This window comes from Hemicordylus capensis, chromosome 2 (genome assembly GCF_027244095.1).
Source record: "Hemicordylus capensis ecotype Gifberg chromosome 2, rHemCap1.1.pri, whole genome shotgun sequence".
In the NCBI taxonomy this organism is placed as follows: Eukaryota; Metazoa; Chordata; class Lepidosauria; order Squamata; family Cordylidae; genus Hemicordylus; species Hemicordylus capensis.
The window spans coordinates 391,843,610-391,869,491 of record NC_069658.1 but is presented as its reverse complement, the minus strand read 5'-3'; the positions used below and the strand labels follow the sequence as shown (position 1 = coordinate 391,869,491).

At 44.8% G+C, this 25,882-nt stretch overlaps 1 protein-coding gene across 1 annotated transcript in view; it reads right to left on the bottom strand.

The window, feature by feature from the left end:
- PRPSAP1 (phosphoribosyl pyrophosphate synthetase associated protein 1) overlaps window positions 1–20,362 on the bottom strand; it is a 98,553-nt gene extending 78,191 nt beyond the window's left edge. The window contains exon 1 of the mRNA XM_053293700.1: window positions 20,345–20,362. The gene's annotated coding sequence lies outside the window, so the exon portion shown is untranslated. The remainder of the gene's footprint in view (window positions 1–20,344) is intronic.
- Window positions 20,363–25,882: the final 5,520 nt, after the last annotated feature.

Here is a 25,882-nt window from a genome sequence, read left to right as displayed (position 1 = left end):
GTTTGTGGACCTCCAACACTTGAGCAATGCCCACTAAAAGTGCCAAAATCCAGTTCCCCCCTGCAAAAAAATCATGATTTTAGTCATTTTTTGGACACAATAAGCCATAAACTGGCTCTGATTCACAAAATGGCAACCAGAAATGACCTCTGTAGTCATTTCCAGCTGCCTCTGATAAGAGGATAAGTGGATTTAACCCATTTTTGCAGGTTTTTCCGTGTGTATACTGAGATCAGGTGCAAATTAGCCGACTATGGATACATGAGACCGCAGATGCTGGATCTGTGAGTAATGAGGTCCTTCTATACAATACAATAAATACAATACAATACAATACTTGGATCACTCCGTTGTAATTATTATCTTTAGAGCTAAGTCATCAGAGCTGGCCCACCAATGAGTCACAGATTGTGAGAATTTGCACAATCCCGCCTTCACAGAGTTATGGAAAAAGTGTGCCCATGATAAATATTCTACCTGTTAAGGAGACAACTCCCAAACTATTAGATACTTTGCAATACTTATAGAGAGGCAAAATAGTTATAAGGCAGTTATAAACACGATTATAATAGTTATAATATAAACCATTATAAACTGGTTTATAACTATTGTAAGCATAACCTTACTGAATACAAATAGAGTTGCCACTTAAAAAATCCCTGTCAGAAGGATCTGTTCTCTCATCAGCTACACACAATTGGTAAGTATGTGGGGGATGTAGCTTTTGCAGTGATGAATACATCTGCATCTGCTGAACTGCTGTCAGCCACGCTCCTATTACTTGGTCACAGAGCTTTATCACACAGGAGTATCGCAGGTGTAAAGAAAAGAAAAAATATCAGAATGCTCAAAGATGGTCAAGTCAGACAGTCAGAGACCAGGGTGCTTCCAGATGAGGCATTTATTCCAGAACTAATTTTCTTCATTCACTCACTTTTAATTTTATCTATATTGGAGCTTGTTTGCTTGCTTATTTACTTATGTATTTGACATATTTGTATACATCCCCAAACTTACATCTCTGGGTGGTTTACCATAAAACAATATAAACAAAACAAAATTTAAAGGTTAAAAACATTACAATAATTTAAAATTTAAAACATTAAAAACTATTAAAACTGAAGCTATTCACATGTGTGTGCAAAACCAGGCTGAGGAAGCCCAGCCTGGTTTTGCATGCACGTGTGTACGATCTCAGCAGCAACGCGGCGGCAAACCTGCGTACAGATCCTCCCTCTAAAATGAAGTTAGGAGAGCGGGCACTCTTCTAATCCCATTTTTTTCTATCATCTGCCAGCCATGACTGCTTCCAGCTACAGCTGGCTGACTGTGAGGCTCCTTGTCTGCTCTGGGTAGGGTAGGGGGGATCCCCATAATTCACTGCACACTCACATGGTACATAATTGGAGCTCCAGGGAGCGGGGCACCATGGGGTGAAGCTTCCAGCACCCCGACCCTTGGAGCAACCGGCAGCACCCAGTAATCCTTGAGGGGGGTGGGCGATTCACCCACCCAGAGGGAGGCACCTGCTCGTCTGCGGGGAGGTAAGCTTTTTGAGACTTCCTCCCTGCTAACCCTCTTGTCCTTTCTCACTGGTTGTGAGAAAGGGCTCAGTATCTAATTAAAAACCTGGGTGAACAGATGTGTCCTAACTGCCCTTCTAAAAGTTGCCAGAGATGGGGAGGCTCTTACTTCAACAGGGAGAGCATTCCAAAGTCCAGAGACAGCAACAGAGAAGGCCCATCCCTGAGAAGCCACTAGACGAGCCAGTGGCAACTACAGATGAACCTTTCCTGATGATCTCAATGGGTGGTGGGGTTCATGGCAAAGAAGACGTATGTGTATATGCCACCTAGGAATACTATTTACCCATGAGTAAAAAGGTTGGGCTACTTTAAGCTATGACCAGCAGTCTTACCTTGCTGATTTATCATGCTTGGTGGTTTTAAGTTTCTGTGACCATGGTTCATGCCATATGTTACTTCTCTCCTCCCTACTCTCTGATTGGGCCAGACTCTGGGGTTTGGGCCCTGCCTGGGGGAAAATGCAAGTTTACTCTGCTTCTAATTCCAGACTGTTCTGTTTCACCCTGATAATTTCAGAGGGCAAACGGGGGGGGGGGTGTTTCCTGAAGAAAGCTTATTTTATCCAGAGACTAGCCCCTCCTCCTGCCTTTCATCTACATGACATTGAAATAAAATGATTTTTCTCTTGTGTTTTCCCCATGCATCTGTCTTCTTTCAGACTACAAAAAAATCCAACTTTCTTGAAAGAATGGAAGAGTAGCTCAGTCTCCCAAGGGCACTGGGGGAAGGAAAGTGGGGCGAGGGAAAGAGTTTCAAAAAGAGCTGGCATGCTCCTGGACTGGAGAGGAAAGAGGAGGAGAAGGAGGAGTCCAGGCCTTTGCTGTGGGGACAGAGTGTTGTGAAATAGCATAGGGATAAAGCACTATGTTAGGGATGGTGTGGGACCAGGGGTGTAACTATAATAGGGCAAGGGGAGACAGTTGTCTGGGGGCCCACTGCCTTGGGGGCCCCCCAGAGGCAAGTCACATGACTGACTCCCCCAGCTGCGCACCCGGGCTTCCTTCAGTTGTATTCATCCGAAATTGATGTGAGTGTTAAGACCTGAAGCTACCAGAACAGCATGTCTTTCTCTAGTACCATTAAATGACCTGCATCATCCACAACTTAAAAAATTAATTTAGGATGATGTTCTATTGTGGCACATAGGTTATTTAAATATATATATATATATATATATATATATATATATATATATATATAAACTTATTTTAAAGTGCCTCATTTTAAAATCTTGTCTCTGGGCCCACTCCAACCTTGCTATGCCCCTAGACCATGGTTATAGTTCTGCTCACAATTCATCCCATAGGAGCACTATTGGCCTCAGCAGCACTAAAGATTTCTAGAGTGAAAGCTCCCTAGGGCATGGCTCTAAACTTGATACTGCTGCTTGTCTACCAGACCATCTGGTAGTGTGGCACCTGCCATCCCTCTTTCAATATATGAACTGGGACCTCAGGTGCCAGCAAATTATGCACAACACAAAATTGGGTGTAGATGCCAAGAAGAAGAAGAAGAAGAAGAAGAAGAAGAAGAAGAAGAAGAAGAAGAAGAAGAAGAAGAAGAAGAACTAATGTAATAATAGGCTGCCAAAAATTCAGAAAGTACCTAGAAAAAGTACAAACATTTAAAATCACGCCATAAAAACATTTCTGTGCAGATAACAATATAATACAAAATCACATAAAGGAATATATAAAAATGTCCCTGAATAGTCAAAGTAGGCTCACAGGAAGCCAAAATCCTTATGAAGACCGAATGCCATTCCACCAAAACTTAAAAAGGCTTTTCAAACTGTCAGAGTGCTTTTCAGTGGGTCATTTCCAACAGGTCAGACACGTTTCGACGTATGTCTTGCTCAGTGACCCGTACCTTCATTGAAACATCACTTTTACAGACTTCTAATCTGTAGACAAACAACCAAATTATATGAAAGTTGCTATGATCCCCACACAATCCCTATCCTCATCACCAAGTTGAAAGAATAAAACAAGCTTACCTTACTGATTATCTCGACTCACACAGCTCGTGTGCATTCACGCGGGAGGAGGCAGGGAGGAGGAAAGCGCTGAGCTCGCTGCTGCCTGCACAGTCAGTGGCAGAGGTGAAAAAAATGGGGGCACTCACTCTCCCCTCCAAACCCCACTCCCTGCAGCCAGCCACTGCCACTGTGCCCCATCTCGCTTCTGGCTGTGGTGAACTTTTAGGGGGCAAAAGGAGGACTTTCCTCTCACCTGGTCACCACCTTCCTCACAGCAGCTACTGCCACAGCTGCCGCAGCTTTTTAAAAATTAAAGTAAAAGGGGGGAGACTTTTCTCTCACCCCACCCTGCAGCTACTGCCACTGTGGCTTTAAAAAAAAATTACACTAAAAAGGGAAAACTTTCCTCTGCCCCCCACTCCCCACAATACTGCTGCCACTGCACAGTGGCTACTTTTTTTAAGGGCAGCAAAAGCCTTTTTATGCTTATAGGAGGCAAAAAGGTTATTCTGCCCCTGCACCCACCAGAAAGGGCTCCGCTGGCTGGCCGATTTGCTTCTGATCACTGGAGCAGCCACTAAATGAATGTTATTTTTAACTTCCCCTCCCAAGTTTTTGCACAGGGGTGGAAGGGTGCAATCTACAAGGGTGCAACTCGTTTCTCATCTGCTTTCGGCTTTTGATTTCGATCACATTTGCTTAGTTTTTCACATTTTTGGATTTGCTGTCCCATTCGGCAGATCGAGGATCTGTTGACATGCAGGCCCATAGCCAGCTGGTGCACAATTTCCCCCCTTCCGAATGGTGGTATTAGCTTCACAGGGAGAGAAAAGACTGACAGCCATATTGCACAGTACTGTCTTTCCCCCCCACCTCTGTCTCTGACTAATAGTAGCCTTGGATGTGTGTCCCGACCATGCCCTTGATCCAAATTGAGGACCTGCTGCTGTTTTTAGCCAAGTAAAAAGGTGTCAATACAATTAAAAATCAAGCAAAAGGGACACTTTGCCCATGAGATATGATGTGGTTATCTTAGAAACATTGGCTGACATCTCGACTAACAAAGCAGTGATGCAGCGGGTGGCTTCCATATTTCTGCAGCGTGTGCAAGAGGGGAGGAGGCCTGACAATTTCCGCTGATCTTCCCTGCCTCGAGAAGTGCTGTGTATCTTCCAAACACACATTTTCCTAAGGGTCACACAACTCATAGTTTTGGAAGGCATATAATACCTAAATCAATCAATCAGTCAATCAATCAAATAAATAAATGTTGACCCAGATGGAAATCGGGGTGTCTTAATACAGAAGCCGATAGAGTTCTATAATGTGAGACATAATTTGATTGCTGTATTGATTCCATGTATTTAATAACTCATTGATAATAAAAATTAAAAGTATTAGACCTGCCTTTTCTTTATTTTCTTCATCTATAATGAGTGTAACAGGATTTTACAATGTGTGTGTTCCAGAGCAATACATGATAGTATCTTTTCAAAACCATGCAGATATTTTTACCAATTTAGCAGGATGATGGTATAAATGAAAATTAAGAATATTACAGCTTCCATTCTTCCACAGATCTTGCATTATTTTAAACCTCACCCTTTGCTTTTTGTTAACCCATAAAAAGTTACTTCGACACCCCCCCCTCATTCTCTTAATATTGTCTCTGAAAATAACCTTGAAATATTACTCAGCAAACATAAGTCTTGATAAAATCATTCTTGCTTACTTTGATCATCTTTGTTACGGCATATACATGTTTTTTTAAATATAAGACATTTTAATTCCTTTAATTTATCTGACATGTCCCCTGCTTGCTAACTGAGCAAAGAGGCATGTTTTGAAGCGGTGATAAACTCTTACGTTTAGCAGGGGGTCAGACTGTCCTGATGCCCTTCCAGGTCATCTCTTTATTGTATGCGGGAGGGTTGTTCATCTGATTGGCTCCTCCACACACAGTCCAAATATTTTAAAAAACAAATATTTGGAGCACCTGTAGAGGGGGAATTCGGATGAACAGCTCCAGGGTGTAGCTATAATTGAGCGGATGGGTTCAAATAACCCAGCCCCCCCCCAGCTCCACCCCTCCCTATTTTCTTCATTATCTCCCTCACTCCGAGGGGCCACTGGGGAGAGGGAAGAGCATGGGCCTCCTCTCCCCCAGCTATGCCCCTGAACAGCAACTCTTCCTACACTATAAAGGGACGTGTTGGGAGGGCACTGGGATGTAGGGCAGAGGATTCGCACTAAACATGCTCTTCCTAACCATGTGAGCAGGGTCAGTATTGCCCATACAAGCCTTATAACTCTACATTACACAGGTCTCTTCAAATTGTACAATCCCTTTCTGAAATCATTGGACATCTCCTGAGATGGTACAAGTCCGCACAGGGTAGCACAGGTGATGCAAACTCTACACATATTTGGATTAAATAGGGCTTATAAGTTGCATTCTGATTTTCTTTCTCTCACTGAGAAGTCTCAAATCTAGGTTTCAACTAATAATCCTCTCACTTGGTTGCTGGTCAGCCCAAGCTGGAGGGCCCATCAGGGACATAATTATAATAGGGCAAGGGGAGACAGTTGTCTGGGGGCCCACTGCCTTTGGGGGGGGGCCCAGAGAAAAGTCACATGACTGACTCCCCCAGCCGTGCACTCACCTGGGCTTTTTTCAGTTGTATTCATCCTCCCAAACTGATGTGAGTGTTAAGACCTGGAGCTACCAGAACAGCATGTCTTTCTCAAGTACCATTAAATGACTTGCATCGTCCACAATTTACAAAACCTTAAAAAAAATAATTTAGGATGATGTTCTATTGTGGCGCGCGCACACACATTTTACTATGCTTTTTGTTACCACTATTCAGCCTCATTTAAGATTTCTTTACTTCATGAGCTGAGCTTCAGTGTGTGTGTGTGGGGGGGCATTTTAAAATCTTGTCTCTGGGCCCACTCCAACCTTGCTATGCTCCTGGGGCCAGTGTCTTTTACATGATGATAGCGTGGTCATCCGATACTTCCTGGGCTTATCCCTGGAAACAACAACTCTACTGACAATTCAGGTGGGAAAGTGGAAGTCTGTTGGCATTTCATTTCTTCCCAACAGATGGGTGAATAGGAGCCTCCTAACTGCTTGGAATAAAAGGGGCTTCAGGAACAACTATTTTTATTTTATTTAGCATATTTTTATACTTCCCAAAACTTATGAGCCCCTGGTGGCGCAGTGGTAAAACTGCCGCCCTGTAACCAGAAGGTTGCAAGTTCGATCCTGACCAGGGGCTCAAGGTTGACTCAGCCTTCCATCCTTCCGAGGTGGGTAAAATGAGTACCCAGAATGTTGGGGGCAATATGCTAAATCATTGTAAACCGCTTAGAGAGCTCCGGCTATAGAGCGGTATATAAATGTAAGTGGTATTGCTATTGCTATTGCTATGTTTATGGGTGGTTTACAACAGCTGAAAATCCTTCAGCTACTCACTAAAGTCATTCACATGACCATTGAGCCAGCAAGGAGGGCGATGGCGGGGGGGAGGCAGGATCGTATTTACCTCTTCCTCAGACAATCTCTCCTGTTCTTCTGGCCACACAGCTCGTTTGCCCACACAGTGGCTCTCCCAGAAGCTGCACGGCCACCTGGAGGCTGGGAAAATGCATCCTGGCCTCCAGATGTCCCTAAATGGGTATTTAAGAGAGCGTCTTCTTCACTATGAGCCCCACTGCTCATTGAGGTCATCTGAGGAGGTCCGTCTCCAGTTACCGCCAACTCGTCTGATGGCTACACAGAGACAGGCCTTCTCGGTTGCTGCCCCGAAATTGTGGAATGCACTCCCCACCAAGATACGATCCTCCCCATCTCTAGCAATTAAAAAAAAAAAATCTAAAAACCCGTCTTTTTAACCAAGCTTTCTCAGCCTTTTAAAATTTGTTGGTTTCAATTTTGTGATTGATTTTAAATTGTTGAATTTGTTTTAACTTTTTATATGTGTTTTAATTGTTTTATGTTAACCGCTCAGAGATGAAAGTTTGGGCGGTATAAAAATGTGATGAATGAATGAATGAATGAATAAATAAATAAACAAACGCACCATGTGAGGAGCTTGGTGCACTGAGGGATTTCTCCTCAAGCTGGGCTGCCTGCAGCCTGAGCAGACACATGACCGAGCACCTGGGTACAAGGGCACTCGTGCATCCTTGTACCCAAGTAAAAGCCCAGGAAAAATTCCTGGGTTACCCGGAGAGGCAGCGCCAGGATCGGCCACAATCCCGGTGCTTCACATGAGCAGCCCTACCCAGGTAGCGTTGCCCAAGCCTGGGTAGGGCTGCTTGTGTGAGCAGCCTCACTGGCTGCCAGGGTAATCCAGATGGGAAATTGTGCTCTTTTGGCTCTTCTTTGCTTGCCTCACCAAATGACGGTATGTGGTAGCTGACTCCCAGCTGCCAGGGATGAAAGGGGTTTCAGGAGAGCTGAAGCTGCAATTATTAATTAGGATTATTACGCCTCAGAGAATGAAACTGAGAGCAAAAGAATGGTTCCAGGGAGAGTGGCTTAACAGTTTTCCCTTCTGCCATTGTCCCCTCAAAAGCATACTCTGCTGAGCTGCTTTCCCACACATGGATGAAAATGTATGGGTTTCTATATCTCTTCTGCAGGGTAAAAAGCAGACAGGGGGCCAAATGGCAAGAAGGAAAAGAGTTAAGCGGCCCCTTCCTTTGTTCCTATGCTGAAACAGGCAGTCTCTTAGGGGAGCAACCTCATCCTCTCACTTGCCAAAAAAACCAAAACTCCATCAAGGGAAGGAAACATGAAACTGTAGGGTTGTTCACACAATTGGCATTCGGGTAGGAGGAGGCTTAATCATCAGTTAAGCCCCAGATGGGTAGGAAAACATTCCCTCCTACCTTATTCAGAAGCTGGGGGTGGAATCTGGGTAGGGCATATTTGTCCTACCCAGCTGAGGCTGATCTGATGATCAAGTTCCCTGCCTTTGACCTTGTGTTTATCTAGCACACAGTTGACACTTGGGAGTGTGCCCGGCTCCTGGGTTAGAGTAGGACGCTTCTCCTACTTGAATGCTGATTGTGTGAACTGTCCTTGTATATAACAGGTAACTTGGTCCTTATATTTTTGAAATCTTGATTGGCCTGTCAACCCCCAGTATTAACAGATAGTCTATTTTCTTTTCTTTTTAAAAAAAACGTGTTTAGTGGGGGGGATGGGGACGTGAAAGCATATTGTCATTGACTACTAAACTCTGAGGACCTTCCTACTACCACAAGAGCACAACAACAGCACAAAACAGTTGTGACAATAGCAGAACTATCTTCCACATAGCAAGACACTCCACTCTCCACATTATGCGTGACACAGGATATTAGACTGTTGACGTTCAGTTGGACCTTGCATGAAATAACAAGAGAGGCATAATCGGAAACGGAAACATTGCAAGGGGTCCTAAGATGCACCTCTTGGATCAGGTGCTGTTTCACTGATTTCTCCAAAGTATTGCTGCATCAAGTGACCACTTGGGGTTGCTTGTTCAATAGGTACCAAAAGGATTCTGGGAGAACAAACTTATTTGTTACTTAGGGATTCACCTGTTTGAGGATGCCTCAAGTAGCCTTAACTTTATTGCCCAAACTGCTGGTATCAGTTCTGGTACCAATCCTCATCTAAAAATCCACAATGATAAGATTGCTCCCTGTTTTGGTTCAATCTGAGAGATTCACACAGTAATCCAGTAGTAACTATAATCCAGAAGTCATTTTCTCATTTTCCCACCTTACATTTTAAAGCAATCTGCACATTTAACCTGCCAATAGGATATTTCCACAAGTGATGACAAGGAAACCTTTTAATGTAAGTAAAGTAAAGTAAATGCAGTCCTTCTGCATGGGTTTAGTTTGGGATATAAAACAAAAGGGAGCCAATTTTAAAGCAATGCACAATATAGCAATTATAGACTTTGTATTCAAATTAGATATACAGGCAAAGCAAACACTCATTTAAGCATCACTTGCAAAATCATCCTTGGTCTTCAGCAGAGGCATGCCGTCTGTACTGACCCCTCTCTCATGACAAACAGCTCTGCATAACCAGCTCACTTAATCTGATTGCATAATCAGCCGTCACTGGGAATTTTGCCCCTGGATGGACAATAACAAACATGAGTTGCAAACATGAACTAAGATATGTCACTGGAGGCAGGAGGAGGAAGTGGGGGGACTTAATTAGAATAGGCTGAGTAGTGTGGAATGCTGGGACATGTGGGGGCAGGGGGGAGGGGGCCTAACAGAGAGAGCACATTGGAGGCAGAATGGGAAAGAGGAAAATATGAATGAAATCTATCCTGCCATCCAAGTTAGAGACCGTGGAGCAGAATCATTCAATGTCAGGCCTTGGCCAAGCTCCAGAAGAGTATATAATGGGGTGGTCCAGCTCAGGTGTGAATGAGCAAGAAGCAGAGGGCTAGAAGCATGGTTGGGAATGGGCCACGTTTGGGTTCCATATCAGTCAAATGAAGTTAGACTTGTGGTCAGGACTAGAGAAGGCAAGCCTGCTTGTGATGTTGATCAGATTGCTGGGCTGACTTAGAGGCAGGGGTTTTATAGAGAGCCAGTGTGGTGTAGTGGTTAGATTGCTGGACTAGGACTGGGGAGACCCGAGTTCAAATCCCCATTCAGCCATGATACTTGCTGGGTGACTCTGGGCCAGTCACTTCTCTCTCAGACTAACCTACTTCACAGGGTTGTTGTGAGGAGAAACTTAAGTCTGTAGTACACCGCTCCGGGCTCCTTGGAGGAAGAGTGGGATATAAAATGTAAAACAAATTTAAAAATAAATAAATTATAGGGCCTGGTGCACAGAGGCGTAACTAGGGAAAATAGCGCCTAGGGCAAGCACTGAAATTGCGCCCCTGTCCAAACAGGAATGATGGGACTTGTAGTCAACAATATCTGGAAATCCTTGTTAAAAGGAACACTGTACCATCTAGACATGGTTGTTGATCAAAACCTGAAAACATGAGCCATCTCTGTAAAAGACTTAGAACAAAAGTCAGGAGTTATGCGAGGATTCCAAGTGTCATTTTCTCTGTCTCATCTCATTCTTTAAAAAACATGACTTTGTCCTAGAGGATCACCTGCCCAAATAGCCAATAGCAAAATAGCGGAATAAGAAGGTGGTGGGGTGTGTGTCTATAAACCAGTGAATGATTCCTGCCAGCCTTTGTCTTATGATGACTGTTGGCTCATGATGGGGTATATGTGCATTCACCACACCAGTGCTTACTTTGACATCAAGAGGTAGGAGGATACATTAGTTTGCCACACTAGACAGAGGCAGTTGAAACAGGAGCAGACAGCCAAGTTCTGCCAGGGCCAAAACCAGCCCCTGCCAGACTAAGAAATCATTGTAATTTGCCCCTTCCTGTCACAAGCAGTGTGCTGTTCTTTTCTTATTGACTCTAACTCTCAGATATCCCAGTCATGGATGGAAAATTCAGGGTCAATTTACAAGAGACACATTTTCTACATGGAAGTTTCTTCTGTGCAGGTGTTGTGCAGAAACCCATGTGTAGTGACCGCCAGGGGCATAGCAAGGTTGGAATGGGCCAAGATGAGATTTCAAAATGGGCCCCCAGCCCCTCAAAGTCCAGGGCCTCCACACACCCCAGGCCCCCAAGGATTTAAGTCTGATATTTCAAAATAGGTATGCTGCCTGGAAATACATTTCACTGAATACACACATGCACACTTCACAGTATATAGTGATATACATTGAGTACTATATATTTGTGCTACTTTTAATGCCTAGAACACAGTGTAGCAACGCTAATTATTAAAATGGCCCCCTCGCTGCAGATTAGCAAAGGAGACTTTCAACCATGCAGTGTGAGCCTATGTATGTTTTCTCAGAATTCTGAACAAATTCAGTAAAGTTTGATTCCAGGAGGTTTTTCACACCAGGCTTTTAAAGCCCTTTAACACACATCTCCTGTGGAATAGAGGTGCTGCATTCACATGTTGGCCAGATTTACCCTGAAGTCCCTGCAAGTTACTGGGGAGCAGTTCACACACAAGAAAAATAAAATAAAATAAAAGCACAACACATGCTTCACAGTTCTCACTCAGACCTTCTGGGTTGCAAAACAACTTGAACATAAGTGCATTTATGAATGAATCAATAAAAATAAATAAAATATACTTGTTCCAGAAGTTTTTGTAATTTTCTGCCATGAAACAAGCCACTTATAGCCCTTTTTAGATAGTTTTTGTTTTTAAAGCCAGCACATTTTCCAGTCTGTTTTAAATTAAATATTCAGAGACTTCTCAGTCTCGCCCCACCCCCCATATCAAAGTCCTATGGCAAGCAGATTCCTATGGGGGGGGGCAGGGGCGTAACTATAATAGGGCAAAGGGAGACAGTTGTCTGGGGGCCCACTGCCTTGGGGGCCCCCAGAGGCAAGTCACATGACTGACTCCTCCAGCCATGCACCCGCCTGGGCTTCCTTCAGTTGTATTCATCCTCTAAAACTGATGTGAGTGTTAAGACCTGGAGCTACCAGAACAGCATGTCTTTCTCAAGTACCATTAAATGACTTGCATCATCCACAACTTACAAAACCTTTTAAAAAACAATTTAGGATGATCTGTTGTGGCACATATGTTCAGCCTCATTTAAGATTTCTTTACTTCATGAGCTGAGCTTCAGTGAGTGGGGGCCCATTTTAAAATCCTGTCTCTGGGCCCACTCCAGCCTTGCTACGCCCCTGGGTGCGGGGGGGGGGGGACCACAAAAAGGAATTCACAGCCTACCTGGCAAAAGCTGTGCTGGATGGTCTGGGCAGAGGGTCTGCTGCTGCTGCAGAGAACTCTGCCTGCTTCCTCCTTCCTGGCTTGCTTGGGGCCTGCTGAGTTCAGGCTTCAGGGAGGCCTACTCGGAGGCCTCTCTGGAAGCCCCGCCCACCCACCGATCAGCTGAGAGGTGGGGAGAGAAGAGCTCTGCAGTTTGCAGGCCTTGTCAATCCTAGGCCTCGCCGATCAGCCGGAGCTGGAGGCAAGTGGCTGAGGGGCCCTGGAGCTGGGCAGGTGGGCAATGGGGTGGGAGTGGCAGGATTTGGCATGGCGCCCCCACCCCAGTGGCGCCTAGGGCACATGCCCTGCCTGCCCCCCCAGTTCCGCCTATGCTGGTGCATCCTCATAGGGGCAACAGAGGGGTCAGCTGATGGGGCTTAGCACAGCCTAGAGGGCATCCTTTTCGACTTGCTGATGGGCCAGTGTGGGGTGAGTGCAGGAGGTAAGATGCCAGAGACTGGCTGCTGGAAGTTCTAGTTTGAGACATGCCCCACCCCCATCCACTGTTCCCTCTAAGGTGTGCACAGTTGCGTGTGCTCACAAGTTTTCTGATGTCCGCTCAGTTAATTTTAGATCCTGCTCAGGCTGAATAAGGAAGGCCCCACTTGGAATGCATGTGTGCACAGAGTGCCTTGGTACTGCCACCTAGAACAAAACTCATTCTGCACAGAGATGAAAACAATTAGAGGGACCACTGCCCCCATCCAATACCTTGCATTCAGGAGCATCAGTACTGCTGGAAAACAAAAGGGCCCAATGACAAGAGCTCAAATATTATTTAAGTTAAAATAACACATGATGCAGGAACAAATGAATATTAATGCATTTCAGACCATCAGGAGAGCTCTCCATCAACAATGGAAAACATCTTTCTGTCAACAGAGTTTGTCCATTTTTATTTGATAGTAAAGGCAGAACTGTCGAAACTGATTTCAATCAGCCCCACCTTCTTTTTCAAAAATTTGTGTGTGGAGTGGGAGGGGGGGATGTGTAGAGAAGGTAGAAAATAGGAACAGCGTCTGCTTTTAAAAGGATAGATAAGAGTAATTTGTAAAAGTTAATGCATAGTGTTTGTTTTCTGCTCACTGTTTTCTGTAGAGGATAATAAGAGGCTACAACAATTAGGCTTTGATGAATTGTTTTCTAACTCCACACTTAAATTATTAAAATGATATAATTAGATACCCATAATTGTACCCAGCCACTTGCACAACCCACATGTCTTCCAGCCATACTGATGGGTGAGGAACCTGTGTAGGTGAGGCACACTCATTGCTTAGTGAGGGACACTTGCACAGCTGTGAGCGTGAGAGGATTGCGTCATGTACTATTATTTCCCAATGCACAATTTGCACATGGGTGCCTGCAGCTGGGTAGGACTGAAGGTTGCTCCTTCTCTCCATCTGGAATCAGAGGCACTCGTACCCCTGGACTTCAGGGCCAAAGTCCAGGGCCTCCACCCCCCCACCAATCCTCTTTAGTCTGTCCTGGGTGGTGTGGTTTGTGCTCTCAAGAACCTACATGTTTAAAAATGATGCTTAACTTGCAGCGGGGGGCGGGCGGGGGCCTCCAAAGGCTTTTAGGTCCAGGCTCCAAAATTACCTAGGTGCACCTCTGTCTGGAATGGTTGTGTGGTGTCCACAAAGGTGCATTTTTGCCTGACCACAGAGCAAAAGATCTCTCGGAGAACTGGTATATTGCATCATATGCTCTGCCTATGAAATGATGCAGACCAGACACAGAAGACACTTTTGCCAAAGTTAAATTATTTCTCAGCAGAGATGCACAACCTTTCCTCCTTTAGGCACTGCTTGCCAAAAATTGGATGTACTAAAGGAAGATAGACTTATGTCTTCATAGAGGTGAGATGTAATACTTCTCCAAATAGCAGCTCTGCCACAAAACTTTGGCTCACAATTTGTGGGTTTGAGGCAACTAAAATAGGCTCTGAAATGTCATATCACCTAGCTAAAAGGTATTCAAGTTTTTTCCAGCAGTCAGATTGGCTCTCCCACAAAGCATTGTGGGGGCAGTGATGGATAGGTATTTTCTCACTGAGGCACATAAGGTCAAGGACTTTCAGATATGACTGGAACACAGAACCACATCTTGAGAATAATGAAACAGCCCAATTCTATCAGTGTTTACATGTAAGTCCCACTGAGTTAATAAAGGGTTAAATAAAGGGCTAAAGATTCCATCTTTTAAATTCTTCTCATAGTTACTTTCACTTTCCTAGTCAGTGAGGCTGTTCTCATGCACAGGCAACACTGGGCTAATGGTCAAGCCAAGTTTTGCCTGCGTGTGAGAACTGCCAGGATCGTGCCCGATCCCAGTGGTGCCTCGGCAGCAAACCTAACTCCGGACCCACCCTCTTAAATGGGGTTAGGAGAGTGAATGCCAGCATGGTGTAGTGGTTAGAGTGCTGGACCAAGTACGGAGAGACCTGAGTTCAAATCCCCATTCAGCCATGATACTAGCTGGGTGACTCTGGGCCAGTCACTTCTCTCTCAGCCTAACCTACTTCAGAGGGTTGTTGTGAAAGAGAAACTCAAGTATGTAGCACACCACTCTGGGCTCCTTGGAGGAAGAGCGGGATATAAATGTAATCATCATCATCATCATCATCATCATCTTCCGTTTTTCTGATTGTCTGGTAGACAGTGGGGCTCCTGGCCGGCTTTGGGGAGGGAGGGGGGATCCCCATAATGTACTGTGCACTTGCATGGTACATTATGGGAGCTCGGGGGGGCGTGATGCAGGGCTACCCATCCCAGCACCCCAACCCTCCAAGCTACCTGCAGCAGCCAGCAATAGTCTGGGCCTGCTCAACAAATGCGAATGGATTGTCTGCGAGGAGGTAAGTGAGTTCTGAAAAGCAAGAGCTAAATTGTGGGGTTCCACAAGGCTCCATACAGTCTCTAATGCTTTTTAACATCTATATGAAACCGCTGGGAAAGATTGTCAGGAAGTTTGGTCTGGGATGCTATCAATATGCCGATGACACCCAGATCTATTTCTCCACACCAATTTCATCAGGAAATGGCACGACCCAGCTAAGTGCCTGCCTGGAGGAGATATTGGGCTGGTTGAGGGATAACAGGCTGAAGTTGAATCCAAACAAGATAGAGGTACTGTCTGTAGGGGGTCAGGATCCAAGAGATGGTTTAGATCTGCCTGTTCTGGAGGGATTACACTCCCCCTAAAAGATGAGGTTTGTAGTCTGGAAGTGCTCCTGGATCACAAACTCTTCCTGGTTTCTCAGGCTGAGGCTGTGGCCAGGAATGCTTTTATCAGCTTCGGCTGATACATCAGATACATCCATTTCTAGAGACAAATGACCTTAAAACGGTGGTACATATGCTGGTAACCTCTAGGCTTGACTACTGTAATGCACTCTACTTGAGGCTGCCTTTGCACATAGTTCAGAAACTGCAATTGGTACAGAATTCAGTAGCCAGACTGGTCTCTGAATTTACCCGAAGGGACCATAAAACACCAATTCTAAAAGAACTGCACTGGCTGACGATATGTTTCCAAATGAAATACAAAGTGCTGGTTATTACTTATAAAGCCCTTAATGACTTAGGTCCAGGGTACTTAAGAGAGTGCCTTCTCTGTCATGAACCCTGTCGCCTATTAAGATCATCTGGAGAGGTCCGGTTATGGTTGCCGCCAACTTGTTTGGTGGCAACTCGGGAGCAGGCCTTTTCTGTGGCTGCCCCAGGGCTTTGGAACGTGCTCCTTGCTGAAATAAGAGCATCTGCTTCTCTGTTTGTTTTTAGGAAGACCCTGAAGACGTACCTATTTCCCCAGGCTTTTAACTGAAATCAGATTTTAAAATGTTAATGTGTTTTTATCTATTGTGGTTTTAATCTGTTTTATGAATTCTAAATGTTTTATATTTTATATTATGTTTTATTCTGTACATTAGACAGTATAGAAATTCAACAAATAAAAACAAACAAACAAGCTTTTTAAGGCTTCCTCCCCGCTGACCCTGTAGCCCTTTCTCATTGATCGTGAGAAAGGGATCAGTCTGTATTTCTTTCCTCTTCAATAAACAGCCTGCCGTGTGTGTGTGTGTGTGTGTGTGTCTACACAGACTGTGCCTTTTTTTGAGAACAAGAATTTAACAGTGACAATGAGGAAAATAAACAACAACAAGAAGTAACCATGTAAAAATCCTATGGGGAAATTTAAGAATTTGATTGTGAAACAGGGGACTGGAAGCATTATGTGGAGAGACTAGGCCACTATTCCCTTGCTAGTGAAATCACAGATGTGGATAAGCAAAAAGCAATCTCTTTCAGTGTATGTGGCAGTAAACCTTACTCCCTGTTAAGAAGCTCATTGCAGCCGCAACAGCCAGGGGATAAAAGTTTAGCAGATTTGCAAAATACATTTGTCTGATTATTATATACACCCAAGCCAAGTATCATTGTGGAATCAATTTCCATTACATGAGGAGGAAGGAAGGTGAATCTATCTAAGAGAGCGCCTTCTTTTACATGATCCTCACCGCATGTTAAGGTCATCTGAGGAGGTCCGTCTCCAGTTGCCACCAGTTCGTCTGGTGGCGACGCAGAGGCGGGCCTTCTCTGTAGCTGCTCCTGGACTATGGAATGCACTCCCGGCAGAAATTCGTAATTTGAGATCATTGCTGTCCTTCAAGAGAGCCCTTAAAACGTACTTATTTGGCCTGGCCAGAGTTTTAAATGATTAATTGTTCCCCTGATTTTCAGGGCTTTTAGCTGTTTTATTGGTTTTATTGTGTTTTAATAGTTTGATTTTAATTGTTAATTTGTTTTTAATTGTTTTTATCATGTTGTGAACCGCCCTGAGCCGTATCAGAAGGGCGGTATATAAATCTAATAAATAAATAATAAATAATAATAAATAGATCTGAATATATAAAGTTAAAGTGTGCCGTGAAATCGATTTCAGCTCCTTGGGCCCACAGAGCCCTGTGGTTTTCTTTTGGTAGAATACAGAAGGGGTTTCCCATTGCCTCCTCCCTCACAGTATGAGATGATGCCTTTCAGCATCTTCCTATATCACCGCTGCCCAATATAGTACCAGGGGGATTCGAACTGGCAACCTTCTGTTTGTTAGTCAGGCATTTCCTCCCTGTGCCACTTAAGATGACTCATCTGAATATATAGCTGACCTCAAAAAGCTGACTAAACACTGTGCTTTTGGAAATATTTTAGAAGAGATGTTGAGAGACAGTTTAAGAGATGTTGAGAGACAGATATGTTTGTGGAGTGGGTGGTGTGAAAATCCAGAATCAATTACTAGTAGATGCAGACCTGGCCTTGGACAAAGCCGTAAAGCTGGCTATTGCCATGGAAGCAGCAGTGAAAAATTTACAAGACCTACATTTAGATAATAAGGAAATTCAGAATGAGTCCATACATTAAAAGTGCAAAACCCACAGCAGAAGGGGTTTTTTTACTGTTCCTTATAGCCTTATCCAGTTTTTTAAAAAACTTAGGCTTTTATGTATTTCTGTGCAAAACCCACAGCAGGTTTTTTTTGGTTTTTTTTTTACTGTTCCTTATAGCCTTATCCAGTTTTTTTTTTTTTAACTTAGGCTTTTATGTATTTCTTGTAATCTTTTTACATCCATTTTATGCCCTACTTTTTATACCTTTTATGCATTTTTATTACTTTTCAGGTTTTTATGCCCTCATGCTTCTGGTGTAAAGGTAAAGGTAAAGTGTGCCGTCAAGTCGATTTCGACTCCTGGCACCCACTGAGCCTTCCTTTGGTAGAATACAGGAGGCCATTGCTTCCTCCCACACAGTATGAGAGGATGCCTTTCAGTATCTTCCTATATCGCTGCTGCCGATATGATATACTTTCTATTTTTTTTAGTATTTTTAGTATTATTATGTACCTCAAGTACCATTCCATATGTAATCACTTTTTATCTACTCTCACTTTTAACATGTAATCACCCTTATACTTTATGCTGACCATAATAAAGACTGGCATCTGGAGAGTTGTTTTTGCTGTGGGGGAGTACATTTGGCTTCAGGTTATAGAGACCAACTGTCCCAGTGTCACAAAAGTAGGAGACTTTGACACTTATCAAGAAACTGCAGAGGAGGCTATCGGGCCATGCATCCCGGTGAGGCCCAAGAGAGGGTCAGAAAGCAAAAGGCTTATCATTTACAGGAAAAGGAGGCAGAAGAGTCAGATGAATAAGTTTACATTTTATACTCTGTAAGAGAAGAGAAAGGGGAACCATGTAGAGTGGCTATGCAATTTAACAATGAATCTGTACTGGAAATAGATATTGGCACTTCTGTTACAGTGGTCAATGAGGGGACTTATCCACAGCGTAAAGCAGGCCTCAGTCCATTGGCCAAGACAAGAGCAAATTTTAAAAAAATATATAGTGGAGAAACCATTCCAGTACTAGGCTCAATAAATATCCCAGTCACATATAAAGGAGAATGGAACCCCCTAAAGGCATTAGTAGTACAAGGGCAGAGACCAAACTTATTTGGTTGAACATGGCTGAAAGAACTCAGCTTAGACTGGGATGAAATATGTAAAGTAGGGACACAGGAAGTGCCAGCCTTACAAGAAAGGCTCAGAGCCTACCCCTCAGTGTTTCAGGAGGGGTTCGGGCCTTTATCTTTTAAAACAGGGGTCAGGGAGACATATTCGCCTAAGAACTATTGTGTCTGGGGAATGAGAGCCAGGGGCGTAGCAAGGTTGGAGTGGGCCTGGAGATGAGATTTTAAAATGGGCCCCTCACTGCTGATTAACAAAGGAGACTTTCAACCATGCAATACGATCCTATGTATGTTTTCTCATAAATCCTAACAAATTCAGTAGAGTTTGCTTCCAGGTAAGTGTGCAGAGAATTGCAGCCTCAGGCAGCAAATCTAACCACATTTAGCTGGAAATACATTTCACTGAAACCTAAAGGACTTTGTAATTTTTTGTCATGAAACAAGCCACTTCTAGGACTTTTTTGATGGTTTTTTTTTTAAACTTAAAAAATATTTAAAAACCAACAATTTGTCCAATCCACTCAATTTAAATATACATATTCCTCCCACATCTCTCTGCTCAAAACCAAAGCCCTACGCCCAGTCATTCCAGGTGGTGATCTAAAGCCTGGGTCTGAAATAGGAGTGTGCATGGTTCGGTCCGGCACTATGTTAAGGATCACTGGACCGGTTTGGAGGTCCGGCGGTCCAGCAGGGCGGGGGCATGTAGCTTTAAGGGGGGGTGGTAGTACTTACCCCCCCACACCGCTCTTCCCCCTCCGGCGCTGGTGCTGTTAAAAATCTTCTTGGGGTGGCAGAGTTCCTCCCTGCCACCCCTGCCCCCGTCGTTGTTCTTCAAAGCTCTCAACGGAGTCCAGCTAGCGGCGCGCATGCACCCTGAGCAGCACGCAGGCCGCAGGGCACATGCGCGCCATGCAGGGCACATGCGCGCCGCTAGCTGGACTCCGTTGAGAGCTTTGAAGAACAACGACGGGGGCAGGGGCAGCAGGGAGGAACTCTGCCACCCCAAGAAGATTTTTAACAGCACCAGCGCCGGAGGGGGAAGAGCGGTGTGTGGGGGTAAGTACTACCACCCCCCCCTTAAAGCTACATGCCCCTCAGTGCCGGACCACGCTTCCGTGGTTCCGTGCACATCCCTAGTCTGAAATGGGGTTGTTTTTTGATGAAGGCAGAGGGCAGATTCTTCCATATTGGGGTGGAACTACTTTTTTAAAAATAGTTTTTTTTAATTAAAAAAAATTTTTAAACCAGCAAATCCCTCAATCTCCGAATTAAATATTCAGCATCATTTCAATCTGCCCTACACCCCCCCACACCTTATATTAAAGCTCTATGGCAAGCAATCCCTAAATATCCAAGCGGGGGATAACCACAAAAAGGAAATCATATCCTACCTCCATTACTAAGCTTGAGGAGTCAAAAGCTGGGCAGAGCTGTGGTGGGCAAGGGCAGCCAGCGCTGGCCACCCTGCCTGCCTGCCTGCCGGCACTTGAGTTCAGGCTTCAGGGAGGCCTGCCCAGAGGCCTCTCTGGAAGCCCCGCCCACCTGCCCTACAGCTGAGAGGCGGAGACTGAAGGGGCTGCAGCAGCTTGCAGGCTGCTTCACTCCCCTGGCCAGAACAGGAGGGCTAGTGGGAGAGGGGGCCAGCAGGCAAGGCAAGGGGGACTGGCTAAGGGGCCTTGGGGGGCCCTCCAGGCCCTGTGGGTCTAGAGACATTTGACTCCCTGTACCCAATGGAACATACGCCCCTGGCCAGAGCCAGAGGATTATTCAACTGAACTAAAACCACATAAAATGCCTGACAATACTGCATCAGGTGGTTTGGAGTCAAATACTCCAAAGACTTCCAGTCAGGAAGTTACGGGGGCTAGAGACAAGATACCCCTCCGGTCCAAGGAGAAGTCTACTCCTGAGAAGAGGAGTTATACAGTGAGGGAAAGAAGAGCTCCAAGTTATTTGAAAGATTATGTTCACTTCATAAACTAAGAGGGGAGGGATGCAGTAATGTACCCGGACTTATAGGGTTAAATATAAAGCTAAAGACTCCATAGATCCTTCTTGTAGTTACTTTCATTTTCCTAGTCAGTCAGTTGTTGTTTTCTTTTCAGTAAACAGCCTGTCTTTTTTTTGGGCAGCGGCAGGGTGGGGTGGGGGGGCTACCAACAGTGAGTAGACTCAATTTAAGAATAAAAATTGAAAAACATTAATAACTGAAGCATGCTTCTATAATGTGTGACTTTTGTGCTTTCATCACTCTTTATATATACCTTTACAAAGAAGGTATCAACTACTTCAGCTCACCAGAACCCTGTTTTGCTTCAAGCCACACCCAAGGTGTTTGTAAAGCTTGATTGCACAATTGCTAGCCACACCTTATCCTGAGCAGGGAATTGAACAATGAATGGCAATGGCTGAACATTCAGGCTCTTCCGTGGGACAATTTGCTGAGACACTATAGTAGTTCTGGTCAGTTTCTGCAAAGCAACACAGGAAATTGAGAATTCCATTAACTGTAAAAATCATACCCATGTAAAATAGCAGCATGAAGTAAAATTGGAGAATACCTGCTGGAAACATTGCCAAGTTGATAGCGGGAGACACAAACACAGGGACACAAACACAGAATGCCAGGGAGTTATTCACATATGGCTTTATGCCGCGAGGTATCCAAGGAGCGAATCTACTTTGCAGTAGATTTGAGGCAGTGTAATTTGGGGAAAATAGATGGAAAGTTCACTTAGCTGTGGGCTCCTCCCCACACTCCCTGCGATCTTTCTCCAGGTGCATTCCCACTGCTTGCTCCATTTTTTTTCCTCCAACCAATCACATCCCAGGAGAAGATATGAGATGTCTCCCTTCAGTTATCCTTTTTTTTTTTTTTTTTGGTCTGAAAGCCAGCTGGATTTCCACAAAAGTGACAAGTCAAAACAACAGAACACTTAACCCCAACCTGCTGTCTCCATTGTTAAACTTCCAAACATCTGCATATGTAAGCTGTGTTCCTATGGTGACCTAACTTGAAAGCATAGGAAGACACACGTTTTGCCTGTGCTTGTGTTTAACTCAGGAATTTATTCCTTCCTCCCCCTCCCCTTCTGGACATCCTTCACATAATTGCATCTATCTGCCATAACCCCTCCCCCTCGCCCCAGCGCTTGCAATTGCAAATCACTCAAAGAACACACCAGACTGAGCTGTCAAACTCTCCTGCGCTGACACTTGGTGTTACGGAAGTCCGTCCAGCAGACATTTTTAAAAAACAACAAGTAAGCTGAATTATCGGCAATGGCCCCTCTGCTTATCAAAGAAAAACATCAGGGTCCCCCCCCCCCAAAAAAAGTTGCTGAAAAAACTGGATTTTTTTTAAAAAAATCTGGACATACTTTGGGCTAAACCAGAATACACAGCCTTCTGGGGGGGGGGGTCATGTCTGTATTTGTCCCTGATAGCACACAGGTACTGGGGGGTAAACCTAGCTAATATGTGGACTGGCACACTCCAATCCAGAGTGGATTCAAAATAAAAGCCCTGTTTGTAAAGCCTCCAGGTGATCTCCTAAGCTTACTTTCCTTAGGGAAAGTAGGCTAAAAATGGGAAGAAAGTGTGCAATCTGATAGGTACAATGTAGACTAAATCCTTTTGAATAAGAACGTAAGTGCATTCAGTGGATTTTTTAAAAAATAGATTTTATAAATCTTGACTTAAGACTCCTTAGAGATCAGCCTTATCTCTGATTTGAGAAGCCAGTGTGCAGCTCAAGCTGTTCAAAGTGGCACATCCCATCAGATATGGAAATCTGAATTGTACAAGCAATGCCCATTCCACTTTTCTACCTTTGTTTGCCTTTTGATGAAAAAAAATCCCTGATAAAAACACTACCACTTTCTTACTTCCTCCTCTTTCTTGAATATCCTGCAATATTTATCTTTATCATGTCTTTATTATGTTCATTGTCATCCTACAGGGCTGGATTAACCATTACACTGAGTACAGTCACTTGTTATCTAGCTACTAAGTTACTACCTGAGATTACCTCTGTAGAAGGAATGCAAGTACACTCCTCTTAGTACAAAGATCCATTCAGATTCCTCCTTACTTAGAAAAAGGAGCACTTGCCATGTTTCCTTTCACCGTGTGGGTGTGAGACATTTCAAGAATTGGTAGCCTGCCCAGCAAGAGTAGCAGATGGACCATATTCTTATACTGTGGCAGACTTCAGAAGCAAGAGCAGTCATACAGATGAAGGACTGTTGCCTTTGAGTCTGTCTGAATAGTTGCATGGTGCAGACATAATATCATACAGTATATCTAGACCCATTTCAAACTGGCTTTCGTGTGGGCTATGGGGCTGAGACTGCCTTGGTCAGCCTGATGGATGGTCTCCAACTAGCTATCGACAGAGGGAGTATGATTCTGCTGATCCTTTTGGATCTCTCTGCGGCTTTCGATACCATCAACCATATTATCCTTCTGGTCCGCCTGTGGCAGGTGGGATTGGGTGGCACTGTTTTACAGTGGTTCTGTTCCTACCTCTCTGGCAGATTCCAGATGGTGTCACATGGAGATTGTTGTTCTGCTAAGTGAGAACTGAAGTGTGGAGTTCCACAAGGCTCCATACTGTCTCCAATGCTCTTTAACATCTACCTGAAACCCGTTGGGAGAGATCATCATGAGGTTTGGTGCAGGGTGTTATCTATCTATCTAATTTTAAATCTCGGATGCTGTTCTTGTTTGTACTGAGTCTGTGGTTAATAAGTAAATAAGTAAATAAATAAATAAATATGCTGATGACACCCAGATCTACTTTTCCATGCCAACCTCATCAGGAAATGGCACATCTTCCCTAAATGCCTGCCTGGAGGCAGTAATGGGCTAGATGAGGGATAACAAACTGAAATTGAATCCAAATAAGATGGAGGTACTGACTGTGGGGGGTTGGGACCCGAGAAATGGTTTCGATCTGCCTGTTCTGGATGGGGTTACACTCCCCTGAAAGATCAGCTTGGACCAATCCTGGACCCAAGGCTCACCCTGGTTCCTCAGGTTGAGGCAGTTGCCAGGAGCGCTTTTTATCAGCTTTGGTTGATACATCAGCTTCGTCCATTTCTAAAGGTGAATGACCTTAAAACAGTGGTACATATGCTGGTAACCTCCAGGCTTGACTACTGTAATGTGCTCTACGTGGAGCTCCCTTTGCTGTCTGGAAACTACAATTGGTACAGAATACAGCAGCCAGGTTGGTCTCTGGGGCAACATCAAGGGACCACACACACCGCTTTTAAAAAAACTGCACTGACTGCCAATATGTTTCCGGGTGAAATACAAAGTGCTGGTTATCCTCTATAATAAAAGACTTGAGTGTGATCCTGTGTCTTTTTCGGCCCGTGTCTTTCTCGGCCATTCTGGGCATGCGCGGAGCGCATGCCCAGAACGTCTGAGAAAGATACGGCCGCACAGACACGGGCGGCCATGTTGAGCGACAGCAGGGGGACCGGGAGGGCTGAGGCGGCAGCGGGGAACAAAAAAAAAACCTGGCGGGGAGAAAAGAAAAGAGTAAAAAGACGGGCCCACGGGGGGACCGGGAGAGCAGAGACAGCAATGGCGGAAGTTAAAAACTGAAGCGGCGGTGAGATTAGAGCGGGAAGAAGAGACCGGCCCGACGGGGTGTGCACGGAACCGCAAACTGCGGTCCGGCACTGGGTGGGGGGGTACCTTTAAGAGCGGCGGGAGGGTTTACTTACCCCTCCCGCCGCTCTCTCGCTTGCTGCCGTAATTATCTGATTAATTGGGGCAGCAGGACACCAGCTGCCCCCACTGCCCCCCCGACCTGATTAGGGGCCAAATCGGCCCAAACTACTGCTGCCGCGGCCGGCCGGCCGCCCGCCCTCCCAGCTGCCCGAGTCCTAACCTTCTTCGCCGATCAGGGACCAATAATTGGAGAAGGAGAGAGGAGCTCGCAAACAGAGCTCCTCTCTCTGCAAAGCGCCAGTTAGGGCCGAGGCTTTGCAGAGAGAGGAGCTCTGTTTGTGAGCTCCTCTCTCCTTCTCCAATTATGGGTCCCTGATCGGCGAAGAAGGTTAGGACTCAGGCAGCTGGGAGGGCGGGAGGGCGGTTGGCAGTGGCGGCAGCAGTGGCAGCGGCAGTAGTTTGGGCCGATTTGGCCCCTAATCAGGTTGGGGGGGCGGCGGGGGAGGCTGGTGTCCTGCCGCCCCAATTAATCAGATAATTATGGCGGCAAGCGAGAGAGCGGTGGGAGGGGTAAGAAGAAGAAAAAAGGAGGACAAGAGAAAGGGAGAAAGAATAAAGGACACACACAAAATAACCACAAAAAACTAGCGCCCGTTAATTTAACGGGCTGAAAAATACTAGTTTTCTATAAAGCCCTTAATGGCTTGGATCCAGGCTATTTAAGAGCATGCCTTCTTTGTCATAAACCCTTCCGCTTGTTATGATCTGCTGGAGAGGTCCGGTTATAGTTGCCACCGGCTTGTTTGGTGGTGACCCAGGACCGGGCTTTCTCTGTGGCTGCCCTGGGGCTTTAGAATATGCTTCCTGCTGAAATAAGAGCAGCTCCTTCTCTGTTTGTTTTCGGGAAGAACCTCAGGAATCTTCTGTTTTAGCAGGCTTTTAATTAGAATTAGTTTTATTAATTTTAAAAACTTGTTTTAATAACTATTTTATTCTTTTATTGAATATGTATTTTAATTTGTGACACTTAAATTTTGTACATCACCTAGAGATGTACATATCAGGTGGTATAAAAATATGATTGACAGATAGATAGATAGATAGATAGATAGATAGATAGTTTGAAAGCTACACAGAATGGTGTAGCACAGCACTCTATGACCTCATGACCTGAAAAGAGCCTGTTACTTAGCTACCTTGGTTTTAGTTTGTTAATTTCTGGAGTTGCTGATCAAATCAATATA